Consider the following 13,209-nt stretch of genomic DNA (forward strand, 5'->3'; position numbering starts at 1 on the left):
CCGCATCCCATAATAATACATAACCTCCAACATTTCTCCGGTGTTCTCTTCTGAACGTAAATGCAGATATGCCATTTCTGACACCTTCCTTCTCTATGAATGTTAAGAGATGCAACACAGCAACCTGATCGCCTGTCCCTGCCATTTCTCTACGCCCAGCTGACTAACCGACTCTGGCTCTCATTGGTCAGAAAGAGGTCAGAGGTCAACTCCCTCCAATGACAGCGAAGAGAGAGCCTTCAAAGACTGGACTGCCTTTACAGTTTTTCCCCCCTGTCTCACCACCCTGGATCCAGTCCGGGTCTTCCAAACCACCAGGAAGCTGATTCTCCAGTTTGATATATTCTGCCTATGTGCAAATAGACTAGGAATATTATACTGAAGTAGACAGGCCAGGCTTAGTCCAGTTTTAGAGCTGCAGTGCTCTTGTTTATTATGTGTTCTGTGTGAGCTGTTGCCTGCTTTCTCATTGTCTGTTATGTCTAATAAAATTTCACAATTGGGCTAGTGGATTTGGAGCATGATTATTACCCTAGGGATTCAGGAACCTCCACATGCCTATTTGACTTTGAATTTCATGCCAAGATGAGAGTGGGTAAAGCCAGGATCTGGCCCTTTTCTCGGAGTAGCAGAAGGCCAGAGAGCTGGTTTTGCACTCTGCGAAAAAATGGCAAGCGATTGCCTGGGGTCCCAGGATTTAACAATTATTTGGCTGCCCAGTTTCCCCCACCTTGTTTCTTGGGACTCAGCTACATTAGTTAAATGTAAATTTGTTAAATTAGCGTTTTAAATGTTTTGTAACACTGTGACACCAGATGGCGCTTTGGAGTTCAATCCTTCGGCGATGTGATTTACCATTGTGAGCTTTACTACACGCTTTCCTGAAATGTTTTTTTTTTTTTTTATGTGTCTAGATCTAGCCTGGGTCTGTAGGTGACCAAAAAGGAAGGTGTTGGTAACAACTACCAGATGGTAAGATCCAACTGGCAGCAATGCAGGGCTGTTGTGTAACAGTTGGGCAATAATAATAATAATAATAATAATAATAATAATAATAATAATAATAACAACAACACTTTATTATTTATACCCCACCCATCTGGCTGGGCTTCCCCAGCCACTCTGGGGGGCTTCCAACAAAATATTAAAATACAGTAATGCATCAAACATTAAAAGCTTCCCTAAACAGGGCTGCCTTCAGATGTCTTCTAAAAGTCAGATAGTTGTTGCTCTCTTTGACATCAAGGAAGAAGTGGGCATGACAGGCTCTCCTGAACACCCCCTTTCCCACCAGAGATACTATGGCTGCTTGGTGTTCAAAGATCTGGCCTTCTGTGCCGTGAGGAATGTCAAGGTAAGCTCACATTTCTTGTGTGAGTTCAAAACCTGAGTTCAGAAGGAAAGGGCTGTGGTTATGGACCACTGTCTCTGCACATTCCTGAAAAAATATTAGTCTTCTAGGTGGGTTGAACTGATTTGTTTTCCATCATATTTTAAAAATAGCTTCAGGAATAATGGGTTTCATCAAAAACCATTAGCTGGGATGTCAGTTGACCACAGGACAAATGGCTGCAGCCAGATTAAACAGGTTAGAAACACACACACACACACACACACACACACACACACACACACACACACAAAATTTCCCAGTTCAGATAGTGTGGAATCTTTGCATCCACTTTGCTATGGACCCCAGGACTTTAAAAAAAGCTTGGTTATTTACAGAAATGTGCCCAGGGTCTATATAATGGTAGGAAATGGAATGAAATTGCAATAACAAAAATTATCTCTTTAAACTAATAACCATAATTAGCAGCAGTGTGTTTGGACAGCTAAATGGCATTAGGTTACTTTATTAAGGAACTTGTGTGTTGTTGTTTTTAACTGCATTCTTTTTTAGATATGAGAGAGTGGTTAGGAAAGGAAATGTGCCCAGGTTCTATTTAATAGTAGGAACAAATCGTGGGATTTTAGAATCAGAAAAGACCCCTTTCAGGTAATCTCATCCAACCTGTGGTTGATGCAAAGATGGGTGTTTTGAGACGCAGTGGCAAGCCCGTTGTGGCAAGTCAACTGGTGAACGTGAGAGTGTGACCTGGAGGTTTCTGATTCCAAGCTCAGCTTAAGTTTCGATTCCCTGTATGGTTGAAATGCTGGCTGGCACCAGAGGAAGGCAAAGTTGGGCACCTGCTGAGGGCCATATTCCCGGGACCTCCTGGTCCTGTTGCTCTCCTCTGGCTCCCACTTGCCCTCTCCAAACTTGAAAGGGCTGATGGGTGCCAGGAGATGGACCAGCACCTCCGCTTGCCTCACACTCTCCCTTTGGGTGGTTGCATGGATTGGGCCCAGAGGGAGAGGGCAAGTGAGTGAGCAGCAGTGATAGGAGTGAGAGGGGCTCCTAATGATGACATCTTGCCCAAGCCCTCACCTAAAAACAACACTGGAATCACAGTTTTTCTCAGTCTTCCAATCCCTAAGATGGGGGTTGTTAACATTTATTTGCACCTCTGGCCAACCCTCCAGGGCATAGTTGTCAACTTTTTCCTTTTCTTGCGATGAATCCTATTCGGAATAAGGGAATTTCCCTGAAAACAAGGGAAACATTGACAGCTATGCTCCAGGGTGGCTACAATTCACAGAGTTCCCTAGGAAAGGGGATTGGTTCTTAAAGCACTCTGGGAATTGCAGCTCTGTGAGGGGAATAGGGGCCTCCTAACAAAGAACGCGGGTGGTGCTGTGGTCTAAACCACAGAGCCTAGGGCTTGCCGATTGGAAGGTCGGCGGTTCGAATCCCCGTGACTGGGTGAGCTCCTGTTGCTCGGTCCCTGCTCCTGCCAACCTAGCAGTTCGAAAGCATGTCAAAGTGCAAGTAGATAAATAGGTGTATACTGTCTGATACCAGCAGGTCTCAGGGCAGTTCATGACATGAAATCACAAAATAAAATGGATTTTGTGTGTGCACGTGTGTATTAAATGATTTTATGTTTTTCTGTTTACTTGTTCCACGGACTGTGAAAAGGGTGGTACCCACGGCAACCATTTTGTGTGGGGGTTCCATTCCTGGCCCCCACACTCATTGGCCCTGCCCCATTCTGCCCTCTTCTGGGTCCAAAAGAACCTGCACGTCAGTGGTCATGTGTCAATTGCAGACCCTCCAAGTGTCCCTGTTTTCCAGGGACATCCCTGATTTAGAGAAGCCATCACGGTTTCTGATTTGATCCTGGAATGTCCCACTTTTCCTTGTTGTTGTTTAGTCGTTTAGTCGTGTCCGACTCTTCGTGACCCCATGGACCAGAGCACGCCAGGCACTTCTGTCCTCCACTGCCTCCCGCAGTTTGATCAAACTCATGCTGGTAGCTTCAAGCACTTTTCCTTAGGATGTCCCTATTTTCATGGAAGAAATGTTGGAGGGTATGGAGTTATCTGACCCCTGAGATATCTGGAGGCAATCCTGTATAGGGAAGGTTTTTTTAAAAAAAAAATGTTTCATGTTTTATTATGTTTTTATACATGTTGGAAGCTGCCCAGAGTGCCTGGGGCAACCTAGTAAGATGTGTGGGGGTATAAATAGTAAAATTATCATTAAGGAATGGGACGTCCCAATTTTCATCGGAGAAATGTCGGAGGCGATGCAGTTGGATGTGTGCAAAATGGTCGCCACCTGTATAAATAAAAATAAATAAATAATATTCCCGATGTAATAATCTGGTTGGCCACTGTGAGAACTGGATGATGGGCTTGGTGATCTTTTACCCGGATCCAGTAGGTTCTTCTGCAGTTGATTGCAGCATTTTGCATGCCAATGAGTGACTGAGGGAACAAATGTTAAAAATATTTAGTAATGTGGACCAAGGCAGAAGCTGCAACGTTTACCAAATAATGTTGCTCCCAGTTCAAAGAATTGTATAAAATACAGTTAAAAGAGACTGTGATGTTACCAGAACCTCATCAACAGTGAAATCCGATATATGGTTACTCAGAAGTAAATCCTGTGGGTACAGTGGTACCTCGGGTTAAGTACTTAATTCGTTCCGGAGGTCTGTTATTAACCTGAAACTGTTCTTAACCTGAAACACCACTTTAGCTAATGGGGCCTCCCGCTGCTGCCGCGCCGCCGGAGCACAATTTCTGTTCTCATCCTGAAGCAAAGTTCTTAACCCGAGGTACTATTTCTGGGTTAGCGGAGTCTGTAACCTGAAGCGTCTGTAACTCGAGGTACCACTGTATTCAGTGAAGCTTACTGACATATAGCTGCACATATAGGTTTTAAGCCTGAGGCAGTCTAAGGCCAGGATGGATTTTCTGAGCCCAGGTAATATAGCAATCTATTCCCTCCCCCTCAAAAAAAAATAAAAAAAAAATTACCCTCTTCCTAAAAATAAAAGTGGTATAATTAATCATATGCCAGAAATAGTTATTATTTCAGCCGCTTCTTTAACCTTTGGGACTCCAAAGGGGTACCTGCTAGGATTTAAGAAACTGACGACTGTTTCAAAGCATTTAATGACATGATTGGCCGATCAATATATTTTTCTATGAGGTAGACAAACTAAGAAGTGGTTTTTCTTGGCACCGTGAGGGCTGTGAAGTTTTATTGGGATCAGTGTCCTGCGGATATATCTGGTCATAGGAATATAAAATTCCACCCCACAAGTGTACATTAAATGCCGTTTTTTTAAAAAAACAACATTGCAGAATCCAGAATAAATATGCGGAAGCGTTCTGGCTGATAGGTGCTTTGCAAATGAAAGGGGCATACAAAACGGCCATCTAAAGAACGGCACTCCAGAGACAGGAAGACAGTTTGTAACGTGTTCTCACACAGATAGCTGAGTCAGGGCTGGGGAACCTTTTCCGGCATGAGGGCCGCATTCTTCCCTGGGCAGCCTTCTGGGGGCCACATGAATGGCGGGTGGGGTTAGAGGCAAAAGCATTCTAAAAACAATCGCGGTGAGAAACACCTGAGAACTGTTAAAGCTGAAAAAGACTCTTCCATCCAATGATTTCAAGGTTGCCAGGAACAATGTTCATGGAATCATAGAATCATAGTTGTCTTCCATATGTGGAATGGAGGGGAGCAACATACTGTATTTTGCTGTAAACAGCAAAATATCTTGCCCTTGCCTTGAGATGCTGGTGCTATTTCCACTGCTTGGCCAGATAAGGGGTAGCGGGGTAGCACGGTCCAGTCTTCACAGATGTGATGCTCAGATTGACATTGCCCATTTGGAGCGCAATGATGTCCTGTTTGGGATTTCAGCATACCAAGTTGTGTTTTAAATGGTTTGGGGGTGTCTGGACCCAACTCAAAGGAGGCTTGGATTCCTATGAATAGGACAAGTTTTGCTCAGGATTTGGGCCTGGCTGAATGTTGCACAATATTTCTGAAAATTGCTTTGCGAAGAAAAGAAAAGACATTCACATTAACTTTTTGCAAACCACTCCTATTTCTGTTTTGTTTTGGGGTTTTTTTTAAACATCAAACAATATATAATTTTTCCTGACACAAATAAAATAAATAACTTGCTGATTAATCTTCATGAGGACTTTTCATTTTTTTTAAGGCTAACTGATGTGCAGAACTGAATTTGTGATTGGAAAAATGAGAAACAAAAATGACAGATACATCCATCTGGTCTGGGGACCCACTGCTCACTACTCTCAAATTTTGTGCCCCCCAAACCCCCACCAGGCCCAGAGTCAGCAACCTTCTATGGCTTCTTAGCACAAGGCTGGCCCATCTTTTTAAGCCAGTGGGTTCATTGGGAATTTGCAATGGCTTCCATGGGTATAAAAAAAGGTAAAGGACCCCTGACAGTTAAGTCCATTCATGAATGACTCTGGGGTTGTGGTGCTCATCTTGCTTTACTGGCCGAGGGAGCCGACGTTCATCTGTAGACAGTTTTTCTGGGTCATGTGGCCAGCATGACTAAACCACTTCTGGCAAAACAGAAATGCTGTTTACCTTCCTGCTGGAGTGGTACCTATTTATCTACTTGTACTTTGACATGCTTTCGAACTGCTAGGTAGGCAAGAGCTGGGACCGAGCAATGGGAGCTCACCCCGTCGTGGGGATTTGAACCGCCAACCTTCTGATCGGCAAGCCCTAGGCACAGTGGTTTAGACAACAGCGCCACCCGCGTCCCCTCCATGGGTACAGTACATAGCTGTCAACGTTTCCCTTTTTAAAAAGGAAATTCCTTTATTCCGAATAGGATTCCTCGCAAGAAAAGGGAAAAGTTGACAACTATGGTATAGTATGTGCTATAACACAAAATGGCTGCCACATCTGCCACTGCCTCTGCAGCCTTTGTGTCTTGGTCAATTGCTGGATTCTGGAAGTTGTGACAACTTTATATAACAAAGCACAACTTGAACTGTGAAAGGCGATACACCCTGGCATCAGAAATGACCAAAAGCAGCTGACAAGCTAGAGAAACACCTATATATATATTTTTCTGAAAAGGTTTTGAATTGTGTATTTGGAGGATGGCGAAGAGAGATACATCCTATGCAGGCATTTCAGGGATGTTGACATTCAGAGGCTAAATGCGACGTTGAACTCCTGACTTGTGAATTCGCTTCGTGGTTTGGCTCTTGCTGCGATGGAGGGCTATTTGATAGGGGGGTCATTATGAAAACCAGTTTTGAAGTTTTCCAAGGTGGCTTGTGTGTGAGGCTCCACAGCCAGCCAAATGAAAAGCTTATGAGGTCAGCGTAAATAAATAAAGATGAAGTTATTTGCTAAAATGCTAAAAAGTTGGGCAGATGTACTTTGCAAGGATATATATATATATATATATATATATATATATATATATATATATAGATAGATAGATAGTTAGTTAGTTTTGATTTCCCCACATCCTACATGTTTGCACCAAGGTGTCGATCTACATGAAGGTTACCAAGCTATTTCTATAAATAGTTGCTTTCTTGAAATTCTCTCAGTATGAATTAACTTTTGGTCCTAGAGAAGAGTTGGTTGCTCTTTCTCTCTCGCACAGCTAGGATCCTTCCCTTATCCTTTAGACTTGGTAAAATGGTACCCTTCAGATGTTGTTCGACTCCAGTTCCCATCATGCCCCACCAGCATGGCCAATGGTCAGGGATGATGGGAGCCAGAGTCCGACAATGTCTTGTGGGCATCATGTCAGCTACTTCCGCTTCAATCGGAAGTGCATTGGATCGAAACAACAAAATTAGGGAAGAATGTTCAAATTCTCCAAATCTGGACTTGTTATCAAAGTCAAATGTGTTCTCTCCACTACTGACCCATGAAAATACCATCCTGTAACCTGCTGGAAAAAGAGAAAATATCCTTTTATAGGCTGCGGGAGGATGGAGGGGTGGGGAATTTGTGCTTCTCCAGATTTTGCTGGATTAATACTCTGACTTTTCTTTACCATTACGCATGCTGGCTCTGACAGAAAGGAGTTGGAGTTCAACAAGGCTCACAGCTTCCCCAGTGCTGGATCCCATTTGCACTATACATTTAAAATGGCATTATATTACTTTAAAGAGTTATGGATTCACCCCGAGAATCCTGGGAAGTGTAGTCTGTTAAGGGTGCTGAGATGTGTTTGGAGACCTCTGTTCACCCCTCCAACATTTCTTTGATGAAAATAGGGACGTCCTAAGGAAAATTGGGACACTCTGGGATCAAATCAGAAACCGGTATGAAAGCCAGTGTGATGTAGTGGTTAAGAGCGGTAGTCACGTAATCTGGGGAACTGGGTTCGCGTCTCCGCTCCTCCACATGCAGCTGCTGGGTGACCTTGGGCCAGTCACACTTCTTTGAAGTCTCTCAGCCCCACTCACCTCACAGAGTGTTTGTTGCGGGGGAGGAAGGGAAAGGAGAATGTTAGCCGCTTTGAGACACCTTAAAGGGAGTGAAAGGCAGGATATCAAATCCAAACTACTACTACTACTACTACTACTACTACTACTACTACTACTACTCTTCTTCTTCTTCTTCTTCTTCTTCTTCTTCTTCTTCTTCTTCTTCTTCTTCTTCTTCTTCTTCTTCTTCTTCTGTAAATCCAGGACTGTCCCTGGAAAATAGGGACACTTGGAGGGCCTGTGATTCTCATAATTCCAAGAATTCCCTGGGAACTGTAGCTCCATGCCTGCTCTCTTTCCATGGAGAATCTCCCTCTCCCTTGGAAACTTTCCTTCCAATGTAAATATCACAATCTACGTTTGGACCATGGCACTGGCAGGAAGAGAGAATAAAGTGTTAAAGCCCCCCTCTCCCCTCTCCAGAGTCCTGCTCTGTATTGGGCTGCTAATATTTACTTTAGGGGGGGACCCACATTCTTGCAGTTGCTCCTTGTGTGGTTGGTGTGGAAGAACTTTTTAGGAGGACTACGGTGTGTGTGGAAGCATTAAGGGTGCAGGTAGAAGTTGTTGAGTTGTTTCAACAGTTCCTTTTCTCTGCTATTTTCTTCATGGCTTCCTTCCATTTTTATTATCTCCCACCTCAAGGAGCTCTGAGGAAGAGGTTCAGGAGACAGGCCTGCAGGACATGGGGTCATGCTCATAGAGTGAGGGGTGGGTTTGGAGGAAGGAACCAAGTGCACATTTTGTACCACCCTCCGAAAAACTCAGTGTTGACTGCCCTTACTTTTTTGGCTGTCCTCTCAACATGCCCACGTTTCAGGCTAGCAAGACCTCAAAGCTTCTTCATTAATTCTGGAACTCTGGACTAGTTGGTGCCATGCAAAATAAGCTTTGGACAGTTGACTGTAGTTAGCCGAAAGAAACAGTGTGACTTTTGCGGGTGACCTTTTCTCATCCTAGATGTTTAATTTGTCATAAGCCAAAGCTAGACCAGAACACTAACCTTCGAAATGATTTGCGATTTTGTTCTGCTCTCTGGAAGAAAAGAGAGAAAGAGCTTTTGACACACTCGCACACACAAAAACTGGCTAGTCAGCGGGGTATTAAATCAAATGGGAAAAGATGAAAAATGCTTCTCTCCCTGTTTCATCTGCAGCCAAAAAGGATATTGCTTTACATTTTTGCGAAATAAAGCCGCATAGCTCACAATTGCCCCAAAGCATCGAGATTGCGCTCTCCCCCTTTAGCGCTCATTAATTTCAGATTTGACTTGATTAGACGAGGACCAAACACGATCCGAAACGTCTCCTCTCGCTCCTTCCTGCTGACATCTTGGCAGAGCCAGTGCCCTTCTTACCCATCAGAAAATGCAAACCCGAAAACTCTCATTTCCACGTCTCCTGCATTCATATGGACCGCTAGATAGCCTGAGTGGCTCCTTTCAGATAGGAGAATGAAATCCCCATTGGTAGCCAGTGTCCCTGGGCTATGGGTAATCCCATATAATTGCTAACTTGGGGGTGGGTGGGGGACAAGTTTTTTTTTTTTAGGGGGGGAGAGAAAGCTTAAAGTGTCTTTGTTGTGGCTTGGTAATGATGGGGCGATGCTTCTGCTCACCCTGAGACCATCAAAGGTCCAAGGAGAATATCCCCCAACCCTCCCCCCCCCGATTCAAAAGCTGGCGAATGAAACTCAATCCACGTCTCTTCCTTAATTAATTTTGCGAAATAGATCAGCCAATGGGAAGGGAGGGAGGCTGCTTCCGGGACCTGTCCCTAAAGGTGAGATGCTTGGCCCATGAGACCATCCTTTCAAGTCCACTGGCCTCCTTTTAGGCTGGATTAGTCAGGCCAAATGGATTACCGTTTGCAGGCATTAGGACCAAAGAGCCTTTGCAGAGAAGCCAAGCACGGTGGCTCGGTTCAGCAGTGGGCCGCTAAAAGCTACTTAGCACAAACATCCGTAAAGCTGTCGAGAGGCCAGGGGCTCGTAAAGGAGGCTGCATGAGCACACCTCCGAGCTCACTGCAAGAAGCAGGCAGAAAACTGGAATGGAAACAGTGGGGAGCAATTCTGATTGTTGTACCACATTGAGGAAGCTACATCCCAAACAATTTCAATTGCATTTTGTTAAGTTTCAACATTTTTAACATACACAATCAAACGCAATTTTCGCCTTTTCTCTCATTTTCGTCTACTTCCCACCCCTTTTTTTTGTTCTTCCTCCCCTTCTGCTACACCCTGTTTTCCGTCCATCATATCCTAACCACGATATTATAATCTCATTATTTCTGTTGCTCATAGCTCAAATCCTACTCCCGAGTTCATCATACCATAATATTTCTTTAAATAGTTTGGGAAAGGCATCCATTCTTCCATAAATCACTCATCATTCGATTCTCTGAATCTTGCTGTTAATTTTGCCAGTTCTGCATATACAGTGGTACCTCGGGTTACAGATGCTTCAGCTTACAGACTTCACTAACCCAGAAATAGTACCTCGGGTTAAGAACTTTGCTTCAGGATGAGAACAGAAATTGTGCTCCGGTGGTGCGGCAGCAGCAGGAGGCCCCATTAGCTAAAGTGGTGCTTCAGGTTAAGAACAGTTTCAGGTTAAGAACAGACCTCCAGAACGAATTAAGTTCTTAGCCGGAGGTACCACTGTAGTCCATTGTGTTACTTATCCATTCTTCTTCGGTTGGAACGTCTTCTTTTTCCCATTTCTGCTCAGATAGAACCTTAGCTGCTGTTGTTACATACATAAACAACTTTAATTTTTTTAAAAAATAAAAATTCTGCCCCCTATAATGCCTAACAGAAGCATCCCGAGCAATTTCAACTGAAAGGATTGAGAGATGGACAAATTGTGTGGGCTTCTCTCCATTTCCAGTGTTTTAAGTTCAGTTTTCACAATTTTGCATCAGTGTGCAGGTTATTTTTTTGAAGTTGTTATGAAAATTCCTCAGCTGTAGTCCAAAAGCAGCTGGAGACCCAAGTTTGGGAAACCCTGAAATAGAGGACTGTTCCTTTGACATTCCTTCAAAGAGGCCTGCCCTTTGAAAAATAGGACATGTTGTTTGTTTATTGCATTTTTATCCCATCATTTTATCCAAGGAGCTTAAGGTGGCAGCCATGCTTCTCCCCTTCCTCATTTCATCCCCATGACTACCCTGTGAGGTAGGTAAGGCTGAAAGGTAATGCCTGGCCCAAGGTCATCCAGCTAACTTCACAGCCGAGTGGGGATTTGAACCCTGGTCTCCCAGGTCATAGCCTGACACTCTAACCACTACACCACACATGACCCACCCTGTGCTTGCTTTCCTCCTCCAGGAAAAGCATAGATGGAAATTCGCCACAGGGGCCCCTTGAAAGCAGAGCTAGACCCTGGCCTGAACTGTAGATGCAAAACAAACATACACACAGAAACCACCCGAAATATGTAAAGGAAAAAAATAAATATTTTTTCATATTTTAAAACAGAAATATATATATGGTCCAGTTATCCGAATTTGTTGGCAACAACTGAGGGTGATCTGTCCCATTCCAATAGGTTGTACCCGAAGGGTGTCTTCTCCAAAGGGGCTCTTCAGCATCTAAGAGGTTCAGCCTCTTAGATCACCTTCCCCCTATTGCATGGAGTGACCTCTCCTTGTTCCTGGAGGGCAGAGCACATGATGTCCCTTTGAGGCTCTATAATTGCCACTTTGATACTTGCCAATGGAGTGTTCAAAGTGCAGAGGAGTTTTACAACCAGACTTTCCTCCCCAAGCCGCAAGTATTAACCTCAGCATAAAAGGAGCCATTCTTTCCATGCACTGGCTGCTGCGAGGGGAAGCAGCCCCTCCTCCCGTTTTTTCTCAAAGCGCCGGCTATTTTTCAATGGGGAACTTTTCCTTTCTAAGACAGGACGTCTGGAAGATGCTGTATTCATGCATCAGCAGAGCAACTGGCGTAACAGTTCCTGCAGCAGCCATAATACATACCATCATAGGGATGCTATAGCGGTGCTCCAAGCAGGGTTAACTCCAGGTTTTCTTTATTTGAGGACGTGGGAGCCTTGGCAAAAGTGCTCACAGCTGCTGATGGGCTTGCCCATCCTCTCTGAGCTCAATCTTCAACACCTCTTTGGAGGTTCTCTAACTGGGGAACCTCAAGCTCAGTGGTCAAACGCAGCCCTCCAGATCTCTCTGTCTTGCATGCTGAATACTAGTGGCTGGGAATCACAGCCCATCTCCAGCTTGTATCCCATAGACACCTGGTTGCCCATTGTGAGAGCAGAATACTGAGCTAGATGGGCCACTGGCCTGATCCAGCAGGCTTGTCCTATGTTGGTAGATCATGGTGGAAATATTCTGGTGGAGACAGCCTGGTGTAGTGGTTAAGAGTGGTGGACTCGTAATCTGGTGAACCGGGTTCGCGTCCCCGCTCCTCCACATGCAGCTGCTGGGTGACCTTGGGCTAGTCACACTTCTCTGAAGTCTCTCAGCCCCACTCACCTCACAGAGTGTTTGTTGTGGGGGAGGAAGGGAAAGGAGAATGTTAGCTGCTTTGAGACTCCTAAAGGGGAGTGAAAGGCAGGATATCAAGTCCAAACTACTTCTTGCCAATGTGTTTGCACTGCAATGACCTCCCCACACCTTGCCCCTCTTCCTCCCAGTGTGCAAGAGTGACCCACCAATTGTGAAGCTAGCATAGCAGCTCTCACCCACCTGATTTTAAGAGTTCTAGCCTAGCTCCCCATGGAGAGTTGTGTGTATACACACACCTAGAGGACCATTCAGTTAAGTGAGCCTCCACCTGCAGTCTGGAATGGAGCAGCTAGTAGGATTATAGAGTTGGAAGATACCACGAGGATCATCTAGTCCAACCTGCAATGTAGAAATATGCAGCTGTCCCATATGGGGATCGAACCTGCAACTTTGGTGTTATCAGCACCAGACTCCAACCAACTGAGCTACAGAGCACTACCTATTGTTGAGTTGTGATCAGTGGCGACTGGTGCCTTCGGGACTGGTTGGTGGGGCAGGGTTCCATTTACCCAAATGGACCAGCCTCCACTGGCCATGGTAGCTGTTTCTCTATCCATCTCGGATCTGAACCCATAAGAGAAAGAAAGACAATCAAGTTAGGCAGGGATCTCCATGGAGGAGTGGAACTCCCTTGCCTTGTAACGTGAACCAGATTCGACGATGCAACTTAGGAGCTGCATAGTGAATAACAGCATGGAGAAGAAGCAATGTCCTCTACTTTGCTGTGTCTTCTCTTCCTGGCTGATGCTGCGGATTGGGCCCAGAGGGAAAGTGACTAGGCAGAGGTGACAGTGGCAAGAAGATGGACCCACTTGAAAGAAGGGAAGCTTCAGACA

Source organism: Podarcis bocagei, assembly GCF_964188305.1.
Source record: "Podarcis bocagei genome assembly, chromosome: 14".
Lineage (NCBI taxonomy): Eukaryota > Metazoa > Chordata > Lepidosauria > Squamata > Lacertidae > Podarcis > Podarcis bocagei.